Source organism: Ammospiza nelsoni, chromosome 27 (genome assembly GCF_027579445.1).
Source record: "Ammospiza nelsoni isolate bAmmNel1 chromosome 27, bAmmNel1.pri, whole genome shotgun sequence".
In the NCBI taxonomy this organism is placed as follows: domain Eukaryota; kingdom Metazoa; phylum Chordata; class Aves; order Passeriformes; family Passerellidae; genus Ammospiza; species Ammospiza nelsoni.
Genome location: NC_080659.1, coordinates 994,742 through 1,013,367, shown reverse-complemented (window position 1 = coordinate 1,013,367; position 18,626 = coordinate 994,742).

The following is an 18,626-nucleotide window of genomic DNA, read 5'->3' as shown; positions in this document are numbered from 1 at the left end:
GACTGTTTGGACCCTGATCCTTAGGGCAGATCAATCCCTTCCATCAAACAAAAGGCTGTATTTTTTTATCTTTAAAAAAGCTCCCTGTTCAGCTTAATTTAAAACTTAATGTTGTATAGGAAAATATGCCTGTTGGTTCAATGTGACTGACTCTGATTTTATTTGATGATTTCCGATACACATTCCACACCAAACTTGAGTTTTAATATTTAAAGTAATTAAAGTAATATTAATGTTAAAAATAATGTTGATAGGCTTCTTGTTTATGTCTTTCACATACTAAGCCTTATTTGTCTAGAAATGCAGTAAGGGTTCTGTTCCTGAGAACTTGTATATGTTCAGGGGAAGCACTTCTTTTAGTCAGAAAAAAAAATAAATCCAAACAAACAGAAAAACCCCAGTAACAATCAACACCACTAAAACAAAAATCCATCTGAGAAAATTTGACTCTTTGGACCACATAATGAGGGTCAGATTCCTTCCTCAGGTGTTTGTTTTGGTCAGTTCCCTGCTGAAGGTAGAGTGGAATATGAAAGACTTTACTGAGGATGACAAGAGAAAAGTATCTCGAACTCTCTTTGAATTTTGCGGATTTTACTTTTCTTGTCAGAAATGAAGAGCATTTAAAATGAAATATATAAAAAAGAAACAAAAGAATAGATTTGAAAATATATTCTATGTTTACCAGTGGCACTAAAATAAAAGTGCATCCACTTATGTAAGAATTACACTTGTGAAAATATTAAACGTTTTCTCTAAACTTGGACAGATCCAGACAACAGAAAATCTGCTGCACAGCCTATTTTCCAAAAGATTTGTTAACATACTTCATAGAAAACTTCATTTAGAAAACTGTTTCCATATTTCTTGAACATTTTCCATGGTCTTGGATAATTCGTCAAGCTTTTCCTTCAGAGGATGATGCTCTTTCCTTACAGTACCCCTCAATATGGCTCTTGTTAAGAGTGTCTTGACAGTATTCTTCAGCCATGCACATTTCAGTGTTTCAGCTTTGATTTTTGCCTTCCTGCTGCATTGTTCCAACTGGGAACAGATCATGACTGCCATGGTAGTGCCTGTTGACTTCTGAGTATGCTGGAAAGTGGTGCTGACATTAATGAATGCTGCAGTCATTAATGAATTTATCTGCCTCGGGGACATGCTGCGAATTTACCTGCAGCTCTTTAAAAAAGCCAATACTGGATGTTAGAGAACAGTGTTGCCTTGAAGTCAAAGCTCGTGTGCGCTGTTTTAGTGCAAGATCCAGTGCTTTTGTTCTTGTCTTCAGCCCCGTGGCTGTGTGTGTGTTTCTGGTTTGTTGCACTACAGAGGCTGCATACGATGTAAAGCCCATGATACTTCTTTTTAACAGCAGCTTCATTGACTGTCCACGAACAAACCAGAGTGTTTTGTACATGCTTTCATCATTTGGTGTGTTATTTGTAGTGTACTGAAGGCTGAGTATGCTGGCCAAGCAGCAGTGTATACTACTAATGAGTATCGACACTTGCACATAGCACATTGACACAAATGTGAAATACAGACATACCAGTAGATCCAAATGCACATCCAAAGCCTGCAGAGATGGTGCTTTTTTCCATGACAAGTATTATCTCTGATATTTTAAAAAGAATGTAGGGCTGTGTCTTCAGGCAAATGAGGACAGGAACTATTTTCAGTGGTCCAGAAAGCATCATCAACAAGGAACAATTAATCTGTAGGTATTTTAATCTTGCATGTGGTTTCCTAGCTGGGGCAAGACATGAAGAACAGAGCTGCACTGAGCTTTTCAGTTTAGGTTTTTCCAGTGGTGCTGGGTAGGGTGGAGAAAGGGAAAAAACCTGAAGATTAGTCAGAAAGCATGAGGAGACACTGAACAAGAAAGGCAGTGGAAGAGTTTACTACAAAGAGATCTAAGGGCATGATAAATACCCAAAAATTTCAAAGGCTGCTGCAAATTGGGAAAACAGTTTGTCAAGTAGGGATGACATTGGAATTAATAGACTTAATAAGGAAATTTTGGTGCTGGCAGTAGGAAAAATCCAGGAGTGGCTGACAGGGGAGGGGCTGAGCAGGACAGGGCAGTGCCCAGGGCATGAGCTCCCTTGATTCTGCCAGGAGAGAGCTGAACCACACCAACCAGAGCCATTTCATGCTGCTGGCAGTTGTGGCCAGCCAACAAACCCTGTCCTCCCTGTCGAGATACAGTCTGAGGGTCAGGATTCCTGGTTTAATGAAGTTATAGCATGGACTTCATCCCAGAGTACTCAGTTTATATTCATGAATGCTGTCAGGATGTTCTGTACCAACTGTGATGGACAGTTCAGCTCTTGGGAGACAAATACTGCATTTTCTGCTACTTAAAAGTGATAAATCTTCTGGAAAGCCCATCAATTTTAGTCTTTTTTGTCTATGTTTAATTTGTTGAATTGCTTCTGGCAGCCTGGAACATTTTCAGAACAAGACAGCTTTGTGTGCTACCAGAAGCTTCCTTTGGCCAGTGGCATAAAAGAATTTTCTTTGCACTGATCCTCCCTATCATCTCTATCAATGATGTGCTCTTCTGTGAGGGTTCCACCTTTTCCAGTTTTGCAGTTAAATATTCAGATTATGTGGAATAAAGATGGCATTTTGCGATCTGTAAATTAGTGATAGGTGATGAATAATGTGTTTAAGTTGGATTTTCTTGAATTGGGAACTAGTGTACTGTACACAATAATCTATAATTTCAGGAACTAGCAGAGGACTTAACTTCATGTGATGCAGATGCTCAGGCTTGGTTCTGTTTGCCAGAAGCTGTTGGTCCAGCAGCCAGGGGTTACAGGTGCACAGGCTGCTGCAATTATTTGGAGCTACCTTCCTTAGGTGAAGATGGCGTTACAGTTTTATCCAATTTTCCCATAATATTTTTCTGCATGTCAGCATGCAAGTTTAGCTCCAGATGGCAAACTTCATCCAGGTGTTTGTCTCTGAAAAATTCTGAGATGATGTGCTAGCTAGATTTTTTTTTCCTGAAGAACTGCTTCCTGCTGACAGACATGCATTGTATGTTGTGAACTGACTTTGAGTGTTTCATGTAAATATTGGTCAGCTGAAAATATGCAGAGACACGCTTTCAAAGTAAACCAGCTCATCACCACCTTCTGCCCCATCCCTGGAAGTTCAAAGCTAGGTTGGATGTAGCCCTCAGCAAACTGAATCTAGTGGATGGCATCCCTGCCTGTGACAGGGGCTGGAATGAGATGATCTTAAAGGTCCCTTCCAACCCAAACCATTTTGTGATTCTAAGGTTCTATCCTAACTCCTAAAACAATTGATGGTGTGGGCTGGCAGGAGCCCTGCAGTAGCCAACACCTCATAGTCAAGAGCTGCTGGAACATCTCCAGGCCTGAGAATGTGGCACTTGGCATGAGCAGCAACACCCTGTAATGCAGCGAGGGTTCCCAGAGCCTGACCCTGGGGGAGGGCTGCACACAAGAGTCCTATCTGATGTTTTCAATACACTAACTTCTTCCTTGAGCCAGAGGTTTGGAATGGATAGAAAGCTCTTCTGAAACATATGTCCGTAGTCAAGAAATTGCCATAAACCTGCCCCTTCTCCACTGTGGATCCAAGCCTTGAGCACTGGGATGGTGGGGAGCTGGTGCTGTTTGAGGAGGAGCACAGTCCTTCACATACATTCCCCAGCAAGGAACCAGAAGAGAATTTTATTGTTCTGCTCTGACTGAAGTTGTTCTGATTTATGTTGAAGAAAAACTTCAAAGTAGTGGTTCAGGTTTAGTTTGACAAAGTAAAAAACAACCTATAGTGGCACAGTTTAATTTGGTTTGGATCATAATCTACTTTTTTCATATTCAGTAGTGGAGACTACAAAAAATGTTTCTCAGAGATGTTACAGCAGGCCCTAAGCTGGCAGGAAGGCTGTGTGGGAAGCAGGCTGGCTGCTCTGATGGCCAGTGAGTGCTGTGCTTGGCCTGTGCTGGGGTGAGCATGTCACCAGTGTCTCTTCAGCTCATGCTTTGCCACTTGTCTCCTCCAACCTTTTGACTCCCATTGAGAGCCCCACAGCCAGCACCGGTTGTGGGAGAGCAAGAAGGAATCTCTGTGTCACAGAGCACTCCTGGTGCTGTAGGAAAGGCATGAAATGGAATTGACCACTCTGCTCAGCCTGGGGCCTGTGCCACTGCTGCATTCCTCACGGGGCTGAACACACAAAACCTCGGTCCTAAAGCCACTGATAGGAACTGTGAGCTCTGGTACTTTCAGCCTAGCAACACAGGAAAGCAAAACCTAAGAAAAATCTGAATTTACAGCCCTGCCCATGGATGCTCTGTTCATTGCTGACCATGTTCCTTCAAGGCTGGAGGAACTGGGGTCTGATAGACTTCCAGCAAGCCACGAGCCCCCTGTGACCCCTGCTAGTGTTACTTTACTAAAACCGAATCAGAAATGCTTTGGATGTGGATTGGTGGGAAGCTGGAAGCAAAAATTTCAAGCTGTATAAAGATGATTTAGAAGTTAAGACCCATTTGGAGGCTTGACAGTAGCTGCTTTTAGAGAGGAAGTTGATTCTTGGAGATAACATTATCAGCCTTAAATGTCTGGTGTCTTTGTGGAAAGACTTTGTAATGGTGTTAAAATAATAGTATGTAGGATAGTATATGAAGAGTGCAACCTAAAAGATTGTTAAATTTAGCATTTGCAAATGCATCTGTTTACCTCTACATATGTACGCATGAAGAATAAACTTTAAGCTCATTTCAGGTTCTGAAGGGAAGATTTTCTCTTAATCCAATGTGTTACATGTTTTTGCTGTTGTAAGATCTTCTATGCAGCTTGGCCCCTTAATCATTAAAAAAAAAAAAAAAAATTAGAAAAAAAATCCACATTGAAAAACACCCCCTCCCTCCATAAAAAGAACAGCTAAGGAAGTTGGCCAGTGTGGGAGACTGGTATGAAAACTTACTTGGAGTATTTTTCTTGCAAAAAAATTTTCAAACCCACAAGCTATGAAAATGAAGTGCAGATGGGACATAAAGAATGAGGAATTTAGTTCTCTGTGAGGATGTAGTCAGTGATGCTGATACAATGAATGTCATTCCCTGAGTTCCTGGTTCCTATCTTGTCTGTCCTTTACCTGTCAGTCAGTCTGTCAGTGGCACACACTGTGTGGATCAGTCCCCAGCTGGAGCTGATTGTGGGGTTGTTGATTCCCCATGGGAAGACGGTCCCTCTCCCCTAACTCAGGCTACTACTTGATGACTTGCAAAATTGTGCATATTGCATGATCTCTGCAAGGCTAGATAAATCAGTAATTCTGTGACTTTTGTCTATGATACAAGTATCTTCTACCTATGGTACCAAGATATTTTTTTCTGCTGTTATTGTTTGCAAGTAGTACAAAGAAGAGACTGTGTCACCTCACGGATCCCTTCCTGTGCTGACACTAGGAGAGAACCATTGCAAAAACCAAGGGAAAAATTGCAAGTTTGTTCCTAAGTAGTAAAAAAACATTTTTGGCCAACATTTATGTTTTTCCAAAACTGTAGGTCTTACCATAGTACATGCATCTGATTTTCAGTTCAGTCTGGGTGGCCTTTTCCCACCCTATGTCTATATGGATCTTTGTGGTTTTGATACCAGCCCTCCCTCTGGCTGAATTACAGCCTTCTATCCAATTGCACAGCACATCATTATATATATCTTCTTTTTTATATGTAAATACATTGTATTACATAGGATTTCCAGAGACCAGATGTAGATTAACTTTCCTTCTGTGATGTAACATGGGAAAAAACCTATTTCAAAATTAACAAGGATGGCAGAGTGTTAAGACAAACAGATGGGAAATATCCCAAGGGTTTCTGCAGAGTGAATTTTCTATGGAATAAGGAAGCCCGATTCGGGCATATATAGATACAATGAAAGAAAGCAAACTTGAAATTGGTCAGCTAGTCAAATTGCCGGCGTTTAGTTTTTTCTTTCTGTTTTGCTTTGAAAAAACACTGGAATTTCCTTTAGTCTGTTTTAGTTTAAAACTGTAAAAAATTTCTAAAAGCGTCAAATAAAGTTACCTGATTTTTGAACTGAGTTTTGCTATTTTATATCAACCTGAAGTTTGAAACACTTTTTTTTGTTTGTTCTGGGATGTGATAAAATGTGGGTTGGAATTTAAAGTTCACTGTGTGCAGCTCCCACCATGAGCTGGATTCCATGCAAAATTCTGAAAACTTGCTCAATACCAGAAACAGTATTTGACATCCCCACACGGTCCACACAAGTAATTTCTTTCCCTGGCTTTTGTAACCCTGACAGAATTCCAGAATAGTTTGGGTGGAAGGACCTTAAAGCCCATCCCAGACACCTCCCACTGTCCCAGGCTGCTCCCAGCCCTGTCCAGCCTGGCCTTGGGCACTGCCAGGGATCCAGGGGCACCCACAGCTGCTCTGGGCACCCTGTGCCAGGGCCTGCCCAGCCATTTAAAGTCGTGTGATCACTTATACTGATAAATTGGGTTTGTTTTGACTACTCTGTTGCATGTTGAAGTGCTATTGCTTGGGAAGGGAGGTGTTTACTAACAGTCCCTTTTTCTTAAAAAATGCTGAATATCTACTGAATTACAAGGCAAGTCACGGGTGTATCCAGGAACAGTACAAACTGACAGAGGGTACAATTCCACCCTGTTTCTGCTTAGCATGCCCTGCGTTTCACTTGTAAATACACAATACACCTGAGGAGAGGGAAATTGAGAAATTTCTTGTGGTATCTGACTCTAAAAAGCAACAACAAAACCAAACAAACAGAAAGAAAACTACACACACACACAAAAATAAATCCAATCCACTAAAAAATCCAGCTGCAGCAAGACAGCTTTTCTGTCTGGACTATCACTGGGAACCAAGAGACAGCTGCTTCCATTCAGAAAAGGCAGGTTCAAAACCAGAAAGACTGGGTTCATTTTAGATAGAGGGTAGCAAATACTAAGATACAATCTGGCCACAAAGCTCATCCTGAATTACTGTAAACCTCAGCAGATATTATCTGAAACAGTGCCTAGTGTTCTAGATTTAGATGTACATCTGCAAAATTGTGTGACCTTTATATTCTTGCACTTGGGTTATTCCTGTATCTGTTGAATAGTCAAGGACAAGGATAGAGTATTTGTTATTTCAGGTTTTGTGGGTTTGGGTTGGTTTGGGGAGCAGGTTGTTGGGGGGTTTTTTTGGGTTTTTTTTCCCCTCTTTGTTTTTTTTTTTTTTTTTTTTTTTTTCCCAGGGGGATATTTGATTTGGTTGTGGGTTTTTTAATTTTTTTTTTTTGAAAAATCCATATTATAGGTCTTGACACAAAGAAATGCTCTGATGGGAATGGCACCATTGCAACAGGAGCTGTTGACTGAACTGCTGCTCTGCTGAACACTTGTGGTGGAGCCCACAGTTCTCCCCACAGTGACACAAGTGCAGATCCATCACTAGCTAAGATCTTGACATTCTGAGCCCCTCCTGACTGTGCATTTGCTAAAGATTTGTCCTACGTGACCATTTCTGCATCTGCAGGGACAGTTTGTGTGGAGTATTCACAGGCATTTTATCTCTATACACCTTGCTGAGTTTTGCAGCAAAACCCCCTCAGGCACCTGAGGAAGGAGGGGCTGAATTCTCCACATTCTGCCCCCAGGATGATGGTTCAGTTAAGTACAGGGATTGCCCCATGAACAGGAGCTGCCTGAAGCTGGGTTTCAGGGCACACTGAAATTCCCACCTGGAGAGCTCCTGTGCCAACTGCTGAATTACATTTTTAAGAATGTATTCAGCCAATTACCAAATTTCAAATCAGCTCATTGCCTCACTTGTGCAGGTGATTAACTGGGGAGTTCCTGGACCACCTGGGACCCTAGGACTTGGCTAAATCTGTCCTATTTTTCTTGTGGGAACTTTAACGAGCCATATACAGTATTGTGGTCTCTGTTTTTTCTGTTTAAGTACAATTTCCATATTCACGGTTTGTCAGTCTCACCTCCAACATAGATTTGACTCTCTGGATCACCTCTGCGTACTGCTCTCCATTAGAAGAGTTTCTTGGAAAGAGATGCAGCTTTCAGAAGAGTGTGCTTTGTGTCTCCATTGGCTCCTAGGAGTCTCCCTGTTCCCAGCAGATGCTCCTGAGGAGGTTATGTTATAGTCAGGTATGTCTGCATCCTCTGCAATGCAAGCCCAGCCATTCAAATGTTTCCTGTTTTCCTCTGTGTGGGGCAGGGAAAGTTCTCTTTCATGTGAAGGACTGCAAGGAAACAGTGCCTGAGCAGCGAGAGTTGGCTTGCTGCCCCCTCCTCGGTCAGTCTCGGCAGCACGGGGTCACACTAAAACAGACAGAGAACATTAGGGAGCTTCATGGACTCTGTGCTGTGGGGATTCCAGAGGAAGAATTTTTCAGTCTTGGTGAATTTGAAGAGGTTTATTTTGTGTGATGTACTCTGTTACATTATTACAGTTTCATCAGCCACGGTTAGGAGCTCTTTAAAGCTCTAAAAATAAAAAAAATATCCACAACACCTAGTGTATGGTGATGAAGGCAATAGTCCTATTCACAGAATCCCATAATTGTTTGGGTTGGGAGGGACCTTAAAGCCCATCTTGTTCCAGCCCCTGCCATAGGGGGGACGCATTTCGCTATCCCAGGGTGCTCCAGCCTGGCTTGGGCACTGTCAGGGATCCAGGGACACCCACAGCTGCTCTGGGAAATCCATTCCAGGGATGGATTCCACAATTCCTGATTCCCAATCTCCCACCCAGCCCTGCCCTGTGGCAGTGGGAGCCATTCCCTGTGTCCTGTCCCTGCAGGCCTTGTCCCCAGTCCCTCTGCAGCTCTCCTGGAGCCCCTTCAGGCCCCAAAAGGGGCTCTGAGGTGTCCCTGGAGCCTTCTCCTGTCCAGGTGAGCAGGCCCAGCTGTGCCAGGCTGGCTCAGAGCAGAGGGGCTCCAGCCCCTGCAGCATCTCCTCTGCATTTGCTCCAACAGATCTGTGTCCTTCCTGATGCTGAGGACCCTACAGGTAGGTGTAGTGCTCCAGGTGAGGTATTTCAAGTGAAAAATTAACTTCAAATGACCTTCAGTAGGCCAAATGAAAAGTATATTTATTCTGTGTCTTTGTACCCCCTGGATGGAGATAGAGAAAGGGACAATTCTGTGGCAATAACAGAATCGCTCAATGGTCTCAAAAAAATTCCATCAAAATTCAAACAACTTTCATTAATAAGTTAGCGAGTCACTCAATATTTCTGTGATATTTCCATAGGGGAAAAAAAGAGAGAGGGAAACACTAGCAGAAGAAAGCCACATAATCATCAGTTTTGTCTATTTATTAAAATGAAAACTGCAGCATTTAATTTTATGAAAAAAAAAATTTCTCAAACGTCTCTCATAAAGTTATGTATGAGTATCAATTTTAAAATTTCCTATGTTCTCTTGTATTTTGATTGGTTTATCACTCTGAAATCAAGATTTTAAATTGAATCAAATCAACCAATACTTTTTCCCCTTCAAGAATGAGAAATATCTCTACCCATGCAGAAAAAGAAAATGAAACAAGGAAATCTGCACTTAAAATGTGTTTTGGGGGTGGTGCTTTGTGACATATGTCTTGATGTGTCAGGATGGGGTTCTCATGATAAAAAGCCTATGTTTTCATAGGCTGGTTTCTGTTACCATTCTATTTCTTAGTTGTTGTACTACAGGGAAAGAACATAACCATTTAACCTCACGTTCATTTTTTCCATGCCCCCAGTAAAAGGGTATTCCTGGGAAGCAGAATTAAGTGAATGGTCTTTGAAATCCTTTCATGTAAATTTCTCCTTACCATCTTTTTTGCATCTAGAAATTTTCTTGACCATAGAAATAATTCCATATCCCATGCACAGCATTTTCCAGCATTCCAATATGAAATGTAGCAAACCAGCTAAATACTGTTAAAGATATTTAAATCCTTCTAGTGCACCACAATGTTTTCCTGATTGTTCTATTAAATTTCAAGTATTATATTGCTTTAGTGCAGTAATCATTTTATCTGCACACTGTGACTGTGTGTGCAACAAACATAAGACACAAGAGTAGTCCCAGCTGCCCCTGTTGAGTTTGGTTGCCATAGATGACATCCACAGTGACTTGTCTTCTCACTTAACTTTGATGTGTTTGCTCCCAGCTCCTTCAGCAGGAGTGCAGAAACTGCTGCTCCTAATTTCTTACTTATTTAACCACTGATAGATTTTGTTGGTTTCTTCTTTTATTGCAGTCTTATTGCAGTCCTCCTCCCCTTGTTACTTTTGGGCTTTGATTGTGCAGTTTTTCATCTCCATTCACACAAAGATACGTGCAGATCCTCTTTATCTGATGAACATTAGAAGGATGTCACTCCCTCACTCAGCTCTTTCACAGGGATGTACAGTCTGTCTGAAAGGACAAGAACTGCTTGTGGCGTTCACGGGCTCATAGCCAAACATGTTCAGATTCAGAGATTGCAGCATTTTTCTGGTTATTGGCTTGGTGCTAATAAGACCAAGGTTCTGGGCTTGATCCTCATATGGGCCATTCACTTAAGAGCTGGACTCGATCCTTCTGGGTCCCTTTCAGCACAGACAGTCTGTAATTCTGTAACCAGCCAAATCTTCATTATTGATGCTCAGCAGGAAATCTAAAACAGATTTCGGTCGTTGTTGCTCAGTCTAGAGAGATCCATGGGACAGCAGATGTTAGGAATGAATGGATATACTCTAACCAAAATCAACTTCAGAGAAATCTCTATGCTAATTTTATCATTTTAGGATCCTATGTTCTTTCCTTGCTTTGCTACCAAACACATGAGCTGCTCATGTTTGCTGTTAATGTTGAAGATACTTAGGGACAGAAGTGGCTATTGGATGAGAGATGACTTGTGCAGGCCAAAACTCAGACTAAAGCAAAACAAGTTCTCAGCTTTTCATCTACTTTTTGCCTTTTCAAGATGGCAGAAGGGTCACTTGTGGAACTCTGTCCAGTTTTGGCCTCTGCTGTGCGTGTGTGATGCTGGATAACCCCTGCCTGTTCCTGTGCAGCAGTTAGGCTGTTCTAACACATAAATGATGACAAATAGGATTATAAGGATGGTAAATACAGTATGAACTGCAAGGGCTATGGATGTCTGACTGAGGAAATTAGTAGGGTTTTTTTGGGAATATCACTCCCTTTATGGTTTCTCCTTGCATGGTTAAGAGATCATCCCCAGTGTGGGAGCTGCCGATGGGAGGAAATTCAGTGGTGCAGTGCTGCAGGCACGAACCAACCCACTTCAGGCAGCTCTTTTCCTTTAGGTGCTGCTGCTGGAGAGGATGGGAGTCGTACAGCGAACTGCAGGAACATCTGGTGACTGGGGAGATGCAGGAGCTGGGGCATCACTGGTCCAGCTTCCAACGCAGGCAGCTGGGGAGCAAGCGGGGGGAGGAGGGGGCTGGGGGTGGAAATTACTTAATTCCAAAGTTCAGCGAAAGCAACAAACCAGCTCTTCAGGCTGAGCCGTTCCTGTCGCTCAGCCTGTGCCTTTAAGCTCCGCCGCGAACTCCCCCAGTGCCTCCCACCGCCGCCGCCGGCGCCCCGCAGGCCCGGGCGGGTCAGCTGCCGGGGAAGGCAGCGGGCGGCAACGGGAAAAGCAAAGCAGGTGAGTCCCTGCTCCTTCTTAGGAGCCCTTTTTACTTCCTTCAAGGTGCCGGGCTTTCTTGGCTCGGAAGGGAAGAGGAAAAACCCGCACCTTTCCCGGCGGCTGCACCCACCTAGCCCTGGGTGCTCCTCGCCCCGCGGTCCCACCGCGATCCCTCCTGCCTGGCAGCCCTCCTCCTCCTCCTCCTGCTGCTGCTGCTCTTTTTTTCACCTCCTCCTCCTTCTTCACCACCTCCTTCTGTTCTTCCTCATTGCTTCTCCATCAGGGTCAGACGGGTTTGCTGCCTGCACCCGCAGATTTTCAGCCGAGCTGGAGTTTGAAACTGCTTCTCCACGCTGGATCTTCCCCCATGCTTGGGGAAATCCCTCGTGCTTAGCTGGCTCTGAGCAAACAGCCTGTTTCTGAATTTAATGCCTGTGGGGAAAACAGCTCAACTCACCTTTTATTGAAAGTGGAAAAAAAAGATTGAAAGATGGAAAAAACTTCTGTGCGTCCTTTTAGTCACTTATGGCTAAGTAGTTTTCCTTATATAGTGCTGGATTGCTTTTTAGTGCTTTTCGATTCTATGTAACTCTAATATGATTCAGTGATTTCTGGACCCCCTTCTCTTAAAGTACTGGTTAAGAGAAATATCTTAGTTACTTAAACACTTTGGAAACCAAATGCAGAGAATGGTCTATATTATTTGAAAGCTATAACAAATTAGGAAATATTCTAGTAAGAAAACTCAAAGTACTTCACGGAAAACAAAAAGTGCAACTTTGACAGTAATGCAGACTTAAAAGCTGAAAAAATCAATATTATCAGTGTAGGAAATACAAGAGTGAAACAGCCATGGCAGCGAGCAGCTTCGACCTAGGCATGGGACAAACTCTTATCAACAACCTCTATGGACCTATAATAGCACCATTATTTGAGCTTAAAGAAATGTCTCTGTAGCTGGATGGTTCTTTGTTCCCATGGTTGAAGGGAAGGGCTTGAGAGTCATGCTGCTTCACATCCACTTGTCTTCCAGCCCTGAGGCTGCCCTGCAAAGAGCTCGGGCACAGCCCCTGATCTGGCTTAAGGGAGGCCCCTGTGAGCGAGGTGAGCTGAGGGAGCGAGGTGTGCTAATGGAGGCCCCTGTGAGCGAGGTGTGCTGAGGGAGCGAGGTGTGCTAATGGAGGCCTCTGTGAGCGAGGTGTGCTGAGGGAGCGAGGTGTGCTAATGGAGGCCTCTGTGAGCGAGGTGTGCTGAGGGAGCGAGGTGTGCTGAGGGAGCGAGGTGTGCTAATGGAGGCCTCTGTGAGCGAGGTGTGCTGAGGGAGCGAGGTGTGCTAATGGAGGCCTCTGTGAGTGAGGTCCAGCCAGGCAGCACTGCCCAGAGCAGGTCCAGGACTGGAGCAGCCGTTGTGTGCCCGCGTCTTGCGGCCTCTGCCCAGTGTGGCCTCCCCAGGCCGGAGCGCTGCCCAAAGCTGGGCACAGTCACACAGCTGCCCAAAGCTGGGCACAGTCACACAGCTGCCCAAAGCTGGGCACTGTCACATAGCTGCCAAAAGCTGGGCACTGTCACATAGCTGCCAAAAGCTGGGCACGGTCACACAGCTTCGGCGCTGGAGGTCAGCATGTGGCACTGTCCCATATCGATACACGGAGAGTTTCACTCTCATTGACTCAAGTGCTGAGAGTGCACTGCTTGACTGATACCATTCATCACTTGCTGATTTCTCTGTGTCAGTTCTTCCTTTGAGGGAGCATGCATTGCAGGTAACTGATTTCAGGGTAGCTTGGGGATTTCATATCTATGAACACTAATGCCTACTTGACAATCTATAATAACAGCTGAAGCTAGGTAAAAATGTAATTTACATGTTGCTTCTAATGTATGTAAGCTGGTAAGAAAGAATAAAATGTGATTATTTGCAAACTGAAGACCTCTACTTTAGCCCCTGTTTCTCCAAGAGCCTCTGGTCCCAGTGTGTCCATCAGCTTCATTGGGACCAAGATTTCTCCCACACCCTCTGCATTGGGCCGGGCAGTGTTCAGGGGAGGTGACTGAATGTCAGTGGTGGAAATGCCATGAGTTAAGCATGTGAGTTTTTCTTGGCCATTCATGAGCCGAAAAGTATCAAATTATATAGTGCTCCTATTGTGGAAAATAACAGACAAACATGGACTTCCTGGCTTACTGGATACTCCCTATGTGTATTCAGTTTTTACTATCTGTACTGAGTTTTCAAGCCAGCAGAGTTGGGGGGGTAAGGGGGGCAAGGCTGCCTTTATTTTATTGTGTAATCCACAGCTACAAGTTTAAGAAGTAATTGCAGGTACAAATCTGCCCAGTACTTTGTTACCAGAGAGAGAGAGCTCAGGGCTGAGTGTCTCCAAGGTGGAAGTGATGTTAGAGCCTTTGTTACCTGTGACAATGCGAGCACTGGGGAGCTCAGCTTGTCTGTCATGCCCCAGCTGAGACTGCTGAGCTGGCAGGCAGGGAGAGGATCTTCTTACTTGTAAATTGAGAGACATTTGTAGACGAAGAGGGACAATAAACAAGGCCAGCACAGTGTCATTTGGCTTGCTGGGAGCAGGACTACAGCTGAACCAGGTGCATCTCCATGAGTGCTGCAAGTGAACAGGGGCTCAGGATCCTCAGTACTCTGAGTGGCAGGGGCTTTTAGATTTGCTCACTTGCATGATCTGGGAGCTTGCAGTGTCAGGGCTTTTCACTCACCTTAATAATATGAGGTGTCCTCAGCTCAATCTGCATTCTCTTAAGTGACATGAGCTTCTTTCTGCTTGAAAGTAGGGTTTAGCCTTTTAAATGCAGCACAACCATTTCTAAATGTTAACCTGCAGAGAAGTGGGGATATGGATATGCTCTATACATCCATAACAGAAACTGGAGATGGGTTAAAGCGAAAGGATTACAGAAATGCTGTGTTGGCAGGTCCAGGGAACCAGTGTTGTGGTAGGTGAAGCTCATGTCACACAAAACAAAAGGCCGTGTAGCCAAGCCTGTGTCTGCTGGTCTTGGGAAGGTTTGCCTTTGATGCTGAGAGCTCTGTTCATCATAACCCATCTCTTATCTGTTTGACCAGCTGCTGCTGTCTCTGCATAGGCTTTTTTTTCATGACATAAGATCATCTCATCAGAAGGTTTAAGGGGAAATATATGGGCTCACCAGGAAGCAACAATGTTGGGATAAATTCCTGCACTCCCTTCTCTGGAGCCCCACTCAGAGAGAGAGTGAGCCATAAGGATGAACTGGCACACAGTTCTTGCCATCTCCAGGTTGACATGACCTCACACTGCACCACCACCCAATAGATACCACTGGTTAGAAATCCACTCCCCTAAAAGTATTCTACCATTCTCAGTACCTGCTGGCACAAAATCTGAGCTTCGTTTCAATGCAACTAAATTCTCAGCTGTAAGGATAAAATCACTAGGCTTGACCCCGTTTTAAAAGAGATATTTCAGGTTGGCTGCTCCCACCACCCTGCTCTGCCAGCAGATCTGTTTGCACAGCCACATCTGTTATCTCCTGTGGTCGTGCTTCTCATCTCACAGCAAATGAGTGTCTTCTCTCCTGCTCAGGCTCAGGTTTGGTGTCGTATATATGTCACCAAAGGTTTATTGTTTTGGCAGCTGTGGTTTTGGATGGTGAACCTACCAAGTGATAGCATATTGGAGTCTGCTTTCTGATTTTGGGGTACCTCCTTCTGGAGAACTATCCTGCTTCTGCTGTATTACCCCTCTGAAGTGCCACAAGTCTTACCTTGGTGATAAAATCAATAGTCCTTTATTTGTCTTTGGCCACAGACTCATTACTTGCTGAGGCTGCAGGCAGATCTGCTGCTGAGCTTGTGGTCTGCCTTGAGCAAGTGCCATGTTTTTCATACTTGTGCCATCATTTTGCAAAGGCTCTGTCTGGGTTTACAGGATTTACAGGTCATAGTGAGACAGTTTTACAGCCCCTGTGTCTGAAGGCTCAGCAGACACTGTATTGCTGTGCTAAGAGCCACACTACCCCATTATGGGATGAAGCAAATATTCCATTAACACTTGGTTATTCAAATGGTTGCAGCATATTGGCTGTCCTTTATCATCAGTGTGGGAGAAACCAAGCATGCTAGAATACAGAAATGCAGCACAAAGACCCCAGAGCAGCCCAGACTCACCATCGGGGGGGGTGTGTGTGGGGATGGGGCAGTGGTTTTCTTACATTGTCCCTTGGGGGACATCAGGGTTTCCTTGCATCAGTTATCTGTAAATGAAGTTGACTTTTGAAAACACGGGTACCACTATTTCTTTCCTGTCTTTCTTTCCTCTGGCCAGCAGCTCAGAGCAGGGCACCTCAGCTTGCATCCCTGTGGTTGAGGGCTGCTGGTAGGGGCTGGCAGACTGGGAATGGGAGAAGCTGGAGAACAGCAGGAGGAAGCCTGGGGCAGTGCAGAGCAAGACAGGAGTGTAAACACTCCCGTTCTGATGGGAGAGAGACTGCAGAAGGCTAAGAAGGCGGAAGAAAAGGTCTCAGGAGGTGAAAACATGAAGGTGAAGACACGGTGAGGTGAAGGAAGAGAAGTACCAAGCAGTGGAAGAAAGAAGGCCAGGGTATGTGGAGGTGAATGAAGAAAACCAGCTCTGTTGCTGGGCAGCACTGGGAGGTCACCACTGCGCTTTAGAGTCAGGAGCTGTGGCATTTTGCAAGAAGACAGTTTCTACCTGGAAACAGGAACCTGCATAATTTGTGCTGGAGACTGGGCCAGCCCTGCAGGTGTGTGTGGAATCCCCTGAGCTGGAGAGGCACCTGCCACAGCCATGCTGGGGCTGTCCCAGGCACGGGCCAACAACCAGGGGCCTCTCTTGGGGCCCTGCCTTGTCCCTCTGCCGCTCCTGCAGGGGATCTTCCCCCGCACACACGTGTGCATGCACACACACACACACACACACACACACACACACGATCACGCACACACAGAGACACACACACGATCACGCACACTTACACGTGAGGTCATACACACACTTGTGTGCATACACATACACGTGAGGTCACACACACTCTCACACAGTGTTACACACACACGCTTTTACATACACTCACACACACACAGTCACACACTCACACTCACACAGTGTTACACACACACACGCTTTCACATACACTCACACACTCTCACACACACACACTCACACACTCTCACAGTCACACACATACACACACGTGCTACTTTTCCTCTTTGACAAGAAGAGTGGGTGTTAGTGACTGTTTAGTTAATTGGGTAAAGGAATATATTTACGATAACGCTTTATATTTTACAATTTCCCTACTTGAATCAGCTGAGAAATAAAAGACATCTTCCAAGGAAATCCTATGGAGTGGCTCAAGGCTGCCCTAGAGAAAAATTCAGACTTCTGTGGAGAAAACAAACCCTATGCTGCCAAGCAGCAGCAGAGCAGGGGTGGTGGCCAACTCCCAGCACTGTGGCAGATCCTCAGGGACAGCCAGAGATGGTGACAGTCTGCAGGACAGCTCTTTCTGACTCTGTGCTGCACATCAGACATGCCTTCTCTGCTAAAACGTAACAGTGAAAAGACACCCCACTGGTGCAGGGACTCTCTTAGGTCAGAGTTCCCCACACCCTGCTTACAAGGGCATATTTTATAACCACTTACAATTTATAAACTGACAAAAAAAAACATAAATGTGCTTTTATTTCTCAGTATTCCTATTGGAAACTCATGACTGTTAATACTCTCCCAGTTTCTTCCCTACTAAAAAAATCTACTTTTCTCTCCTCTGATTTTATGTCACAATATTTTTCACTGTGTATAGTTTCTTGCCACAGATCTCCACTATGTATTTATAGATGATCCTTATTATCTTTCAGAAAAAAAAAAAATAAATCGCAACCTCTATTTTGCTGTTGCAAAATGGCTTTCCATTTACATGTCCTTTTAATTCTTTTTAACTCACACCACTGACAGCAAAAGAAAATATGCTAAAAGGGAGAACAAAGACAAGTTTTGATTGTTTTGGGAAGTAGAAAGTTTCTCTAAATAGTCTATTTTCCAGTTAAAACGCCTCTCCAATCACTAATGCAAACTTTTTTCTAGGTTTCCAAGTACCTTTTTTTGTAGTATGACTTTTACATGCAACTAAGATTGTATTGTCAAAAAAAAAAAAAAAAAGCCAGAGCCAGTTTTGTCTGCAATTTTTATTTTTTTCCTCAGATGCACCTGTTCTACCTTTGAGGTCCATTGAAGTTCACTGTTGCACTGGGCAGCACACCTGAACTGGATTTCTGGTGCCCACATTCAGGACACTGCAAGAGGGACAGTGACTCCAAAACCTACCGAAAGAGGGAAGGAGAGATTCCTCATCTGTATGTATTCAGGCCACAAGGACCACTGGAGAAAAGGTTCCCTACTTGTCTCCCCTTAGCCAGAGCTGAATTGTCAAACAGAGATATTGTTAGCAGAACCCGGGGGCCACAGTGCCAATCTGTGCCAGGCTCAGTTACAGCTGAAAAAGAATATTTGGGTGTCTGCTAGAAAAAAAGAGGCATCTTGGACAGACTCTCCCTCCCTCTCCCCTTTCTCTGTCTGCTGCCTCACAAAGAAATGACCTTCTGAAATCTCTTATCTAGAAGCTTCTGTTTAAAGAGCTGCTGAAGCCTCTTGGAAAACACTGAAAAGCTCTTCTGAAACAGGGAGCTGCTTCTCCCTGTGTCCCTTTCCTCCCCTCTTCCTTTCATTGCTGGATGCATTTACATTAGAAAAGGCTGTTCCTCTGCAGCTTCTCTGAAGTCCCAGTCTGATTTACAGGGAATCGCTGCTGTGGCAGCCCAACCTCTCCCAGCACAGAGAGGATAGGAATGTGACATGTGAGATGTCCCTCAGCAGGGCAGACTCAGGAACTGAGGAGGGAAGAGCTGGGTGGGTTTTGTACTCTTGACGCT